General features: G+C 39.0%; 1 pseudogene; it reads right to left on the bottom strand.

Moving 5' to 3' along the window:
* Positions 1–722: 722 nt before the first annotated feature.
* LOC101705770 (coiled-coil domain-containing protein 77-like) overlaps positions 723–14,087 on the bottom strand; it is a 30,514-nt pseudogene continuing 17,149 nt past the window's right edge.

The raw sequence follows: 14,087 nt of genomic DNA, 5'->3' as shown, positions 1-14,087 counted from the left end.
TTAATTAACTCGCATTTTTTAGAATTCTATGTAAATGGAATCATACAGTATTTAGGGTTCATTTTACCTAACTTCTCTTTTCATTTTAAATGATATATTTTATTGAAAATAGTTCATTTGAAATAGATTACTTAAAAAAACATGTCACTGCTAAAGTGTCAAATTTTCCATACAACGGTCATTTCAGCTTCAAACTCTAACGGCAGCAGCGCCTCCATTTTTCCGATTAACATTTGGCGGGAGTAGGGTCTCTACTGCCCTCTGGTGGTGACTCAGCACAGGCTTTGACTGAGGAAAGTTACAGAGCTGAAAGGCTGTAGATTTGAGGAGAGATGGGCAGCAGCAGCTTTCATTGCCTAGGAGGAAGGCATCAACTAGGGCTTTAATCCTGTAGGAAAACTGTTTTTCCAACTGACACTCAGCGAAAATCACAGCGAAAACTGTCTTTCTGAGTTTCACTCACTGCCCTCTTTAAAAAGCAAAAACCAGTCAATACAAATGGGAGAAACCATGTAAGAGAGACCCAAAGTAACTTAGGGTGTCATCTTATACCCCAGGAGGGTTAACAGGACCCTGACAATGACAAAGGAGCTTGGCATGCAAGAAAGGCTTTCTTTGTGATCTGATTCTTCACCCTGTCTTTATAAAAATGACACCACTACTCTAGATAATTTCAGGTCCACACTCCTGACAGCAGATGAGCTTTCTTCTGAAAGCACACATCAGCAGAGCCTGAGTTCATTCTCCAGACCAAAGACTTTGGACTTGAGGTCCTTCAGTTCTCCTTGTACCTCATGCGCCTGTCTATCACTGTTGTGGCCTCATCCAGGAGGGGAAGGTCCTGCTATGCCCGAGCATTCACTGCTGCCTTGTACAGAATTTGCTCCAAGGCTTTCCGTTTCTTTTGAAGAACTTTAATGTCTGTCTTAAAACCTTCCACTTCCAAGTCACGTCGATGCTCCAAGGCCTCATAGCGTTTTGTCAGTATCTGTAAACACTTCCCCATCTTGTTAGAGCAATCCCTGAAGATCTCTCTCCACACTCCCTCCTCCTCCCGAATCGGGGCAAGTTCTTCTTCTAAGGAAACACACTGCTCTTGGTCCATGCTGGACAGCTTCTTCTCTTGCATTAACTTATCCTTTAGGGACTTAATATATTTATTTTGGGTGTGATGACTGTCATGTGAAATGGAGAAAACTTTTCCAATTTTATCTCCTTCTCAGACTGCACCCTATGTTGCTTAGTCTTTGACATCCATGATCCTTTTCAAGCATCCATGACTTCTCTTTATTTTGGTTTTCCGATCTCGGTTGCAGAAAGTCTCTGATGCTCTCATACAGCAGTTCTTGGGTATAACAGACACTTTCGGTTGTCCTGATTTCTCCGGGGCTGAGCTTCCATTTCCTCCATGAGAACGCGCCTGTCCTCCACGAGCCCTTTGACTTGTTCTCTGGTGAGTCTGGCCTGCTCTTCCCACTGCGCCTGCACTGCTTGTAGGATGAGTGCTTGTGTGCCTCTTTGTTGATGCTCAGAACTGCCTTCCTTCTCTCTCACTGATGGCCTTTTTTTGCTTAATTTAGGACCTGGTTTGGAAGTAGAAGACTCACTTGGCTCATGCACATCCACACCCTGGGCACTGTTCTGGAGAACATCGACCTGAAACAGCACCTCAGGTCTTCAGGTCAACGCCTCCAGAACACTACCCAGGCGGCAGATGCGCGTAAACCGAATGAGTCCTCTCCTCTGATTTCTGCAGCCCCTGTCTGTCTTGGTTCTTCAACCTTCTCTAGCCATCCTCACCCTTTTGTTTGAGTCCAGTGGCCAGACCTGTGAGTTCATAGAGGTTTCAGTCTATAATCAGCTGACTTCAAGGCAGGGTGGCACAGGGGCAACAGTTCATGGTGGAAGAAGGCAGCAAAAGCAACAAGAACCTAACTTCTTTCTTTTTCATCTTATTTTCTTCTCTCAGTATAATTATTTCCATATTTATCTATGCTATCGTGTCAATCAATAGCTCATTTCTTGTACTTGCTGGGTAGTATTACATTGGATGGGACAGTTGTATAACCATTCACCTGTTGATAGTTATTTGGATTGTTTCGGGCTGTTGGTTATAATAATAGAAATAGCTATGGACACTCGGGCACAGTCTTTGTGGCATATGTGATTATGTCTTTGGACATATGCTTTTGCATATAAATAAATACCTAGGAGTGGAGAGGATAGATCGCCTATGGTAGAGGTGTGTTTAACTTAAAAAAGTTATCTGTTTTCCAAAATGTTTGTACCATTTTATATTTCCACCAGCAGTGTACGAGCTCTCTAGCTTCCTCTTCCTGTAACCAATGCTAACTGGGGTCAGTTTCTGTGATTTTTAATTTTCACATCCTTTATGATGAATATAGTTGAACATCTTTTCACATGCTTATTTGCCATCTCTATATTTCCTTTGGGACAAGTCTGCTCATGTCTTTTGTTTAGCTTTTAGTTAGGTCCTTTGTTTATTATTGATTTTGGAGAGTTTACAAAACTGGATCCAAGTTCTTCTCAGATATATTCCTTGAATATATTTCAATTGATTTTCTGGGTGGAATTTTATTCTCTTAAAAATATCTTTCTTTTTTTTTTGGCTTTGCAAAAGTTAATATGTATTCAAGCAGCTACCAAAATTAATTTCTTGGACTATTAGGTTGGCTCTTTTCTATTTCTGGTGCAGTCATTGTGGGAGCAACTATGTTCTGAGTCTTACAGGTCTCTCTGTTGCTTAGTTTGCTCTCCCCACTGGTTCTTTTCCCTGTCTCCCACTGTTTCACAGCATTTTCTTTTTTCTCTTTTGCTCAGTTCTTTGTAGTCTTTAGCTGTGGATGAAAATATCTTTCAAAGTACAGGAATTCTTCTTTTTGGTGAAGTCCAACTTAGCAATTTATTGTGTTATGACTTGTGGTTTTTGGTGTCATATCTAAAAAACCCTAGAGTGGCAAATGTTTTCTCCTATTTATTTTTTAGAAATTTTATAGCTTTATGTTGTACATTCAGTTCTAGATTCTACTTTAATTAAATTTTGTATCTCCTATGAAGCATACATGAAGGTTCTTTTTTTCCCATATGAATATCCAAGTGTTCTGGTACCATTTTGGAAAAAGATGATCATTTTTCCCCTAATTGATCTTTAAAATTTTTTTTTTTTTTTACGGTACCGGGGATCGAACTCAGGACTTTGCACTTGAGAGGCAGGCGTGGTGCCACTGAGCTAAATTGCTGACCCTGAATCTTTTAAAAAGTAATTGTCAACCTATTTCTGGTGTCTTTCTGAACTTTATGTCCTGTGTCATTGACTACCAGTATCAAATTGTCTTGGCAAGAAAATAGAGAATCAATTAGTTTTAGTCCTCAGACTTAGTTCTTTTTCCAAGTTGTTTTGTTATATATATATTTTTGGTACTAGGGATCAAACTCAGGACTCTGTGCTTGTGAGGCAGGCGCCAGAACCACTGAGCTAAATCCCTGGCCCCCATGTTTTGTCTATTCTAGATCCCTTGAATTACCATGTGAATTTTAGAATCAGTTTTCAGTTTTTAACTAAAAATGTCTGCTGGAATTTTGATTGAGATTGTTAACTCAGATCACTTTGGGAGCAAGTCAACATCTTAAAATACCGAGACTTCTGACTGATGAAAGTGGTATGTCTATATTTCCATTTGTAAAGAGATTTAAAGTTTCTTTTATCTAATTTTAAAAAATTATAATTTTATAAATTTTTAAAAAATAAAAATTATAGTGCAAGGACACAAATTCGATCCCCAGTACAAAAAAAATAAATAAAAATTATGATTTGTATAATTTTTTAAAATAAAAATTTTAACTTTAGAAGAGTTTTAAGGTTCTGGAAATGTTAAGAAAGTACAGAGATTTCCCATATATTTCACATCCATGTCTTATGTCACTAACACTTTATAAGTGTGCTTAATTTGTCACAATTAATGAACCAATATTGATATATTATTTTTAATCAAAGTCCATGTTGTTTTCCTGTTCCTTAGTTTTTACCTCATGTCTTCTTCTGAATTAGGATTTCATCCAGGATACTAAATTATGTTTAGTTATTATGTCTCTTCTTGGCTGTGGCAGTTTCTCCAAATTTCCCTGTTGTTGATGACCTTGACAATTTTGAGGAGTACTAGTCAGGTATTTTGTAAAATGCTCCTTAATTAGGAATTGTCTGATGTTTTCTCCATAATTAGACTGGGAATCTTGGTTGTGAGAAGAGAACCACAGAGATAAAACACCTTGCTTAACACATTGTATCATTTCATGCCACATCACACCTACATCCTAGCAACTTGGCTTATTGCTGTTGATGTGAACCTTGACCACCTGATGAAGTGATTTTCAGCGCTCTCTGTACAGTTACTTTTTTCTGTCTCTTTGCATAATATAGTTTTGGGGAGGAACCAGGAGCTCAGCTTTACTTCTTTGAGGGAGAGAAGGTAGCATATTTTGTAGTTTTGATACTATTCTAAATGATATTGCTTTATACATTTTAATTTTAATAGTTTCGTAGTGTTTAGGTTATAATTGATATTTGTATATTCATCTTGCAAATTTGATAATCTCACTTATTTGTTCTAGTAGCTTTTTGTAGATCCTGTTGAATTTTCTGCATAGATAATCTGGTTGTCTGCAAATAAAAACAATTTTATTCTTTCTTTCCAGTCCAGGTGTATTTATTTCTTTTCTGTGCTTTCTTACACTGGTTAGAATCCCTAGTAAAATAAAAGTAGAATGATAGCAGATATCCTTATCATATGCCTGATCTTAGGGAAAAAATATTTAGTCTTTAGCATTAAGTATATTGTTAGCTGCAAGTGTTTTATAGATATGATTTATAAAGGTGAGAAAGTTTTCTTCCATTCATTGTTTTCTGAGAATTTAAAAAGACTTTGAAACAGATGTTGGATTTTGCCAAATGCCTTTTGTCTATTGAGATGATCATATGTTTTCTATTTTGTAAATTTGTTAATTTAGTGGGTCCATAGATTAATTTTAAAATATTAAACCAACGTTGTATTTCTAGGATAAACCACCTTTGCTCATAATTTATTATTCTTGTTATGTCGTTTGGTTCAATTTGCTAAACTTATATTTAGAATTTTTACACCTATATTCATGAGGGGACACTGAGCTGAGTTTGCTTGTAATGTCTTTGGTTTAGTTTCAGTGTAAAGTTGACTTCAAATAATAATTTGGGTAGTGCTCCTCCCTTTTTAATTTTCTGAAAGAACTTATGTAACATTGGCATTATTTCATCCTTAAATGTCTAATTAATTAATCATTGACACCATCTAGGACTAGTGTTCTCTTTATGGGAAGATTTTTTTCATTAAAAGCATTCTTTAATTTTTATTTTAATGCACTACAAGTAGATATTACCATAAAGAAAATAAAAAGCACTCTTCTATGGAAAAATAAAACAAAACTTCATAACAAAATAGAGAATAACAATAGTCAATACATTGTGCATTATAATCTTAAAAGAATGTTATGTACATGGGCCAACTTTCCACAAGGAATGTGAACATTATATACTAAACACATGTACTAATAAACTAAAAAATGGCCAAAATGTTACTTAGAATACAAGTCATAGACAAAAAGTCTCTGTCTTATAAAGAAGAAACAAACAAATGAAAGCTCAAAACTTTCTCTTTGATGAACTAAGAGAAACTAGTAGGATAAATGAAACATACATTAAAATATTTTTGAAAAAATGGAATAGATAACTTGGGGAATTATTTGGAGTTCTCCCTAATTCCTATTTTTCTACCTTCTATTTTGTGGGAAGGTTTTAAAGCCACAAATTCAATATCTTTAATAGGCATAGGACTATTCACATTATATATTTCTTCTTAGTAAGCTTGGTAGTTTGTGACTTTCATGGAGTTTTTCCATTTTATTTCAGTTATTTGATTCATTGACATAAATTGTTAAGAATATTCCCTTAATAGCTCCTAATATCTGTGGAATTTATAATGATGATATCCTTTTTCTTTTTTGGTACTGGGGATTGAACTTGGGTCCTTGTGCTTGCGCAGCAGGCAAGGAAACTACTCAGCTAAATCCCCGGCCCCGCGATGATATCCTTTTATGCCCAGTGTTAGTGAGTTGTGTTCTCCCCCTTTCCCATCTGATTACAATAGATAGAAGCTTGTCAATTTCACTGATCTCCTCAAAGAACCAACTCAGCTCTTGGTTTGATGGATTTTTGCTACCATTTTACTGTTTTCTATGTAACTGATGCTTGTTATGGTTTAGATCTAAAATGTCTCCCCAAAGTCTCATGTGTTTGGAGGTGGGGCTTTGGGGGAGTGTGTGGATCATGAGGGCTCTCACTTCATTAAGTGGATTAATCCACTAATAAGGTCATAATTTAATGGTAATGTTAGAAGTTATTGGAAATTTAAGAGGAGGGGCCCAATTGAAGGGAGTAGGTTAGGTGGGTGTGACCTTGAGGACTATACCTGCATCTCATTCCTGGTCTCTTTCTCTTTAACTTGTTCCCTTTCTCTCTGCCTCCTGGCTTCCATGAGATGAACAGCTTTCCTCTGCCATACCCTTCTACCATGATGTTTCTTCCTCATCACAGGCCTATAAGCAATGGAGCCAGGCAACATGGCCTGAAACTTCTGACATCACAAGCCAAATCAAACCTTTTCTCCCTCTCGTTTTGTCACAGTGATGACAAGGTGACTGACACAATACTTCACTCTGATCTTTATGATTTCCTTTCTTCTATTTACATTGGGTTTAATTGCTTTTTGTTTTTTAATATTCTGAAATGGAATCTGCAGCATTTCTTCTTTTCCAATGAGGGCATTTAGTGCTATAAATCTCACCCTAGTTACTGCTTTGCTGTCTTCTTTACCCTGAGTTATGGGAAAGGGTGTCACTTACCTTCTGAGTGTGTGGAGCTTATCCAGAGTTTGTTCTGTGATTTCTTTCTAACTTAATTACTTTGTAATTAGAGAACACACTTGGTATGACTTAAATACACTTAAATTTATTGAGACTTGTTTTATGGGCCTAAATATGGCCTTCTTGGAACATGTTCTAAGTGCCCTTGTGAAGAGAATCCTGTGTTGGTGGATGGAGTGTTGTAAAAGTGGCAGTAGGGTAAATAGCTTTATAGAGTCATTCAAACGTCCTAATGTGTATGGTGATTACCTGTTGGCTTGATATATCAAACCATATATGTTAGCTGAGAACTACTTGACCTGAAATTTTATAACAATGTTATAGTGGACCCAGCAGTATTTTTATCTTGTTTTATGCACTGCTGGGAGACCATCACTACATTTCTCAAAGTGAAGTTTTGTAAAATACAATTCTGGCGAGCTGATCTGTGCGAACAGTGATGTACAGGTTCACATGGGTGTGAAATCCTTGGGGAGTTGGTATATGTGCTAGTGCATAAAAGTCTGCTTCACTTAGTTAATTAATCATTTCTCATATTTACTTATTTTAACACCATTTTTCATATGAACCTTACTAAGAAAATCTCTCAGAAATAAATTATTTGGAACATATTTTAAGATATACTTAGTAGATATACCTTCAGCTGTTGTGTCCAGACATTCTTTATCATGTTTAGAAAATATTTTTAAATTTTTATTTTAGTAAGAATCTTTTTTTCAAGAATAGATACCAAAATTTTAACAACTGTTATTGGGGTGATCATGTGGTTTTCTTTTTCATTTATGAAAGGGACAAATTATAGAACTGCACATGTATTACTTTCTAGCACAAAGCAGATATTAACATGCTAGACTTGTATTTAGAATTTTAGATCAATATTTATACTTGAGATAGGTTTAATGTTTTAAAAATGTGCATATTAGTTGTGCCATGTTTTGACACTCAGGGTAATGGCAGCTTGTTAAATTAATTGGAATTGTTTCCATTTGTTTCCATGCCATGGAGTAAGTTATAGTGTAAGAATTTTCTATTTGAAAGCTTTAAAAGACTTACTGATAAAACTGTCAGCTCCTAGAGCCATAATTAGGTTATAGGTATGTGCAATTAAGAGAATATTTAATTTATGTGTAAAGAGTGGAGGAGAGTTAATGCTTGACATGTTGAAGACATCTCCCAAAAATAATAGAGCCCCTTGACACTGATTATAAGAATACATGGGCCTCCTCTATTTTCTGACTTAGTTTTCCTTCACCAGGGAAATAAACACAGTTGGATCAGTTGTGGGTTTATGTACAGAATCTTTGTTTGGGACGATGAAAAAGTTCTGGAAATGGATGGTGGACATGGTTTTACAACACTGTGGTCTAACAATGCCAATGATGAATTGTTCATTTAAAAATGATGAAAATGGGAAGCTGAGGGAAGAGGATCTCAAGAATGAGCCCCTCCCAGACAACTTAGGAGACTCTGTCTCAAAAAAAAAGAGGAAGAAGAAAGAAAAGGGTTGGGAATATACCTGAAGCACCTCTGAATTTGATCCTGCAGAAGTGAAAAAAAGTTTAAAATAGTAAAATTTATGATATGTAAATGTTACATATCATATAAATATAAATGAATATAAAATTTATACATATAAATGAAAAGTAGCTAGAAAAAGAAAAGTTACAGAAGCAGTAAAAAGACTATTGGTGGCTAATGATTTAGGGGGATTGAGGGAGGAATGAAACGGTGGAACAGGGAATTTCTAGGGTAGTGAAACTATGGCTTATGATACTGTGATGGTGAGTATGTGACATATTTCATTTGTCAAAACTCAGAATTGTACAACACAAAGTGTGAACACTAAACTATGGACTTCAGTCAGTGATAATATATCAGTTTGGTTCATCAATTATAACAAGTATCCTGAATCATGAAAGATGTTAATTATAGGGGAAACGGGTGGGGCAGAGGAAGTCTATGGAAACTCTGTACTTTATGTTGAAATTTTCTGTAAACCTAAAACTACTTTGAAAAGTAAAATCTCCTAATTTTAAAAAAGAGCAGCCAAGGACAGAAACATGTTCAAAGAGAAGTATAGGAATGACAGCCGACTTCTGGTCAGGAACAATGGACTGTCCTCCAGAGGGCATTGGAGGAAAGTGCTGAAAGAAAATATCGTCAACCTAGAGGTCTTCACCAAGTACAACAACTTCACAAGTGAAGATGAAAACATGGACTTTTTCAGACATAAAAAGCTGGAAGAATGTCTCCCCTTTAATCCTACAGTACAAGAAATGTTAAAGTAAATCCTCTGGGCAGAGAGAAAATGATACCAGATGGAAATCCGGATGGCACTGTGAGGATGTCCGTGACGCTGTCTGAGTGTTGCCATTCCTGAACCCTAGGGGGGCGCTGCAGTGCTGAGGAGCCTGGTGGTCAGCCTTTCCCACTCCTTTTCCAAACGGGATTTGGTACCTCGAGTTTGCTAAGTCATTTATGTCATTCGTGTCATTTTGTCATTATGACAGACTCTTTGCTTTCTTGATTCCACATTCTTGGGGCAAGTGTCACCTCTCCCATTATTCCATTCACTGATACTCACATTATTCAGAACTGATGCTCACATTTCACCTGCCCTCGCAGACCAGAAACAAGTGAAATATAAGGGTGATACCAAAATACTAAAACTGAAAAATGATCAGAACATCCGTGAGTGAGCTGTGTGGTGATTTTTCAAATTTCATGTCCCTTGATTAAAGTAGAGGTCCAGTGCTTCTTTACTTCAATTTTTTTCTTGTCCTCATCGTGAATTTCTTTTCTTTTCTTTTTTCTTTTTTGGTACCGGGGATCGAACTCGAGTCCTTGCGCTTGCACAACAGGCGGCGAAACCACTGAGCTAAATCCCCGGCCGATCGTGAATTTCTTACAGGTCTGGAGATGGCCATGTTGATGTTCCCATCTCCCATCACAATGCAATTTGAGGTATTTAATAAGAATGCTCACATTTATGAGGTCACATTTGGGGGGTTAAGTATTTTGGATTGGAAATCTGCTTATGCACATGGCATGAGATGTTTATAGATCAGGAAACTGAAACACAGAGAGTTTAAATAATTTGCCTAAGTTTATCCAGCTGGAAAGTGGCTTTGCTGGGAGTTAAATCAGGCTGACTTTAAATCCTGTAGCCCTGAGTACTATCTACTTCAGTACCATCACATATGCTTTCTAATCAATGTTGGGAAAGAGGAGACCATGGTGACTTTATTAAAATTATCAAATGGATTTAATACAGTTTTTGAGTGCAGTTTTTTAAAAAAACTATGTTCATAAAGTTTTCAGTAGAGATGAAGAGGCAGCATTCTCCTTTTCCAGCAGGGGGCGCTTCTGACACACTCCACGGCTCTGGCTTTCTTAAACTTCTAACAGTGGAGGACAGGATGTGTGCGATTGTGTACTGAGGACAGCAGCCAACCTCACACCAGCAGTTTTCCATCTTCGAAAGATTCAAAGGTATCACATATGCACAGGGTGGTTACTTCCAAATGGTTTACAGAGACTCAGAAATGAAGGAATGCTGCTCTCTCCTGGGTTTTGTTTGTGACTTTTCTCAAGAAGAAAGTGGACAGGGGCAGGAACACAATCCCTCAGTGCTGATTCCTGTGTCCTAGGTGGGATGTCCCACAGGCACACTCTAGGGGAGGGAGTTTTCCCTGATCAGCCAGAAAGGATGGGATTTGGAAGCCTGGTTGTGTTGGAGACAGTAGAAGGCAGCTTTGGGATAACTGCTTTATTGGGTTTCTCTTTGTGTGTGGTTGTGTTTGACTTTGTCATATCTCCAGGCAGGTGGCCTGAAAAATTGGCTCCACAGAGAGTAGAGAAACACGAAAGAAGGAGCTGCAATACCAGAAGTACACACATGGAGACAAGATGGCAAGGAAATCTTTTCTGATAGTTTCTTTTCGATCCCAGAGTTTTGTTTTGTTTTTTTTTGTACCAGGGATTGAACTCAGGTCCTTGTGCTTTCAAGGCAGGCGGCGGAGCCACTGAGCTAAATCCCTGGCCCTCTGATAGTTTCTTTTAATGGCCTAACCACCACTTTATGGACTTGAGGGCATCTTTTTTTTTTTTTTTTGTACTGGGGATCAAACACAGGACCTTGTGCTTGATTGAGGGCATCTTATACAGAGAAAATGAATATCGAGGCAGTTTGGAAAGGCTTTAAAATTCCAGCACATAACTTTCAAAAGTTCTGGAAATTAAGAGGCAGTTTACAGCACAAATTCTCCAACCTCTTTTCATTGTGGAGGTTATCTGGCCTGTGCTTGAATTCCTCATGGTACCAGACACACTAAGGAGAAGGGAAGGCATCTCCTTCCATTTTGGATAACTCCGACCACTAGAAAGCAAGCTTACCTTTCATGTCTATCCACCGGTGTTAGATTTTTGGATGCTCATTGCTCATACTTATTGAGAGCAGGGAGCTGGGTTAGATCTTATTTTACATAGTCCTGAGGGCATCTCTATGGGTGCATTAGTCAGCTTGGGCCACCAGAATAAAGTAGCGTAGATTGGGCTGGTTCAACAATAGACATTTATTTTTTTATAGTTCTGGGGCTTGAAATCCAAGACCAGTCTTCTGGACAGTTCGGTTTCTGGTGAAGGCGGGCTTCCTGGCTTGCAGATGCTGACTTTGGTCTGTGCGGTCACACGGCTTTCCTGGGTGCGCACACATAAGCACCCACAAATGCACACATCGCTGGTGTCCCTTCTTTAAGGGGACTTATCCTGTTGGTTCAACACCCAATGATCTCATTTAACAATCATTACTTTCTCACACACCTCATCTCCAAATACAGCCATCTGGCAGTTGGGCTTCAATATAAGAATTTTTGAAGCACCGCAGCAGTCTGTAACAACAGGGTAAATATTCGTGTTGGTATTTTATGGAGAAGGAACCCTAAGGAACCAATTTATCATGCAATGAGTGTTGTGATTTGGAGTGAGAACATCTCTGCTGCTGATCTCCCCCTCACACCACACGGCCACAGGGTCTTTAGTTTGGAAATGGAAACCCAGTCCATCTTGGACACGAGACAACCTGTTGCCAAACCCTTGTGGTCCATACTTCGTCCAACCCAATTCATTTAGCAAAAGCGTGCGTTTTACTTCGGAGTGGGGTTGTAGCAAGAAGGGCTGTGGCCAAAGTAGTCAAGGGCCTGGAATATTAGTTTGCTAGGGCTGGAGTACCGTCTATTTTCTTCTTTTTTTTTTTTTGTACTGGGGATTGAACTCCGGTCCTTGCGCTTGCGCAGCAGGTGGCAAAACCACTGAGCTAAATCCCTGGCCCCCATTTTCTTATTTTTAAGTCTACTTTCTCAGAGTTCTGGAAGGCAGAGGTCTAAGATGACAGTGTCGTCAGGGTTGGTGTCCTCAGGCCTGCGCCTGTGCCTGGCTTTTTCTTCGGGTATCTTCACATGATCTGCCCTGTGTGTGTCTGTCCTAATCTCTTCTTCTTATAAGGGCATTGGTTACATTGGGTTAGGACCCATCTCAGTGACCTCGTTTTAATTTGATTACCTCTTTAAAGATTCTGTCTCCAATAAAATGTTGCTTTCTCTGAAACTTGCAATTATGTGTTTCCAGAAAACATTTTGTCTCTGTTAGATAGCATCTCCTCTCAGTCTTTTATTTGCTTTTCCTGCTAGCACTCACTTTCTGTGCCCCCCACCTGGCAGTTACCAGTGAGTTACATAAATTGACCTCCTTACCTATCATTACACAGGGGAGTAGCTTGCCCCGGGAACGCAGTGTCCTCTGCAAAGGTCATGGACTTACGAAACCACATCGGTTACAGGACTTCAGAAATACCGAAGAACAGCGATAGAGAAGCACCCAGGATCTCACACACCCAAAACAAGTGTTTTCACTTTGCCCATTGCTCTCATTTCTCAGTCCACTGCTTATACTATGTCTTCTTTCAATATCTGGGAAGGAGCCGGGTGTGGTGGAGCACACTCCTGTAATCCTAGCACAGGAGAGAGGCTGAGGCAGGAGGATCGCCCTGAGTTTGAGGCCAGCCTGAACTATATAGTGAGACCCTGTCTAAAAAAACCCCCCCAAACTTTAAAAACAAACAAACAAACAAACAAACAAACAAAAAATCCCCCAACCAACCAAACAAAACCCTGGGAGGATCCAGGCAGGCAAACACAAACTGAACTAGCTGTTTTAACAGAAATTTAGCACAGGGAACGGGCCATCTAGGGGTTGGAGAATTGAGAAAGCAGAAAAGGCAGGGGGAGGGGGAGATGGTCAGAAACCAGGAGCTGGGAGGGTCGCTGAGGAGCCGTCTGTGTCTGAGGAGGGGGGACTGTCGGGCTGCTTGGGCACCTGCATGTTGGTGGCATGTGACACTGGTTCTGCAGGTTTGGAAGGAAGCTAGAGACTGGAATAGCTTCTGCCACCACCGTGCAGGGCCCTGCTGGTGGTGCTGGCAGGAAGGAAAAGCAAGCAGACAAGAGCACAGTCTAGTCTTCTCTTCCAGCCATCCGCCCCCCCCCCCCACTGCCCACTGCTGGCAGAAGTTAACAGGAAGTCCACTGACAGGAGAAATGGAGTCCGGGAAGTCTTCTGATACCACACAGCAGAGTGTAGAGGTGCAGGGAGAAAATCGCTTAGTGTGACAGTTCACCTCATGGGGACTCAGCATCCACAGCCATGCTGGCCACACATGGCTTGCTATTTGGACTTCTGAAGCTTCTGTCTAGTCAGATGCAGCTATCTTTCATATAAATGAAGGCACCACGACTCACAAGCCTCACAGCATCCGCTCCCAGACTCAGTCCTGAAATCCATCTTGGATTCACTTTATTACTCTCCAAATTCACCTGTCATCCTTCTGGAATCTTCTATAACTTAAATAATGAGCCGTATTTAACTACTACCAACAGTCCTTATATAGGATCGAAAGGGAAATGTAAGGGAAAAAATAAGTCAATCATGCTATATACACAGGACAGGAAAGGAGAAAAAGATACCCAAGATGCTAGAATACTTGTTTCTTTGTTTATGGTGTCATAGTTGATATTTATAACTAATTTTTTCTGTGAAATTTCAGATAAGCAAGGAGAGAC

This window comes from Heterocephalus glaber, unplaced genomic scaffold (genome assembly GCF_053883595.1).
Source record: "Heterocephalus glaber isolate CG9 unplaced genomic scaffold, H.glaber_assembly_v1.0 deba00001460, whole genome shotgun sequence".
NCBI classification, from domain to species: domain Eukaryota; kingdom Metazoa; phylum Chordata; class Mammalia; order Rodentia; family Bathyergidae; genus Heterocephalus; species Heterocephalus glaber.
This window is presented reverse-complemented; position numbering and strand designations above follow the sequence as displayed.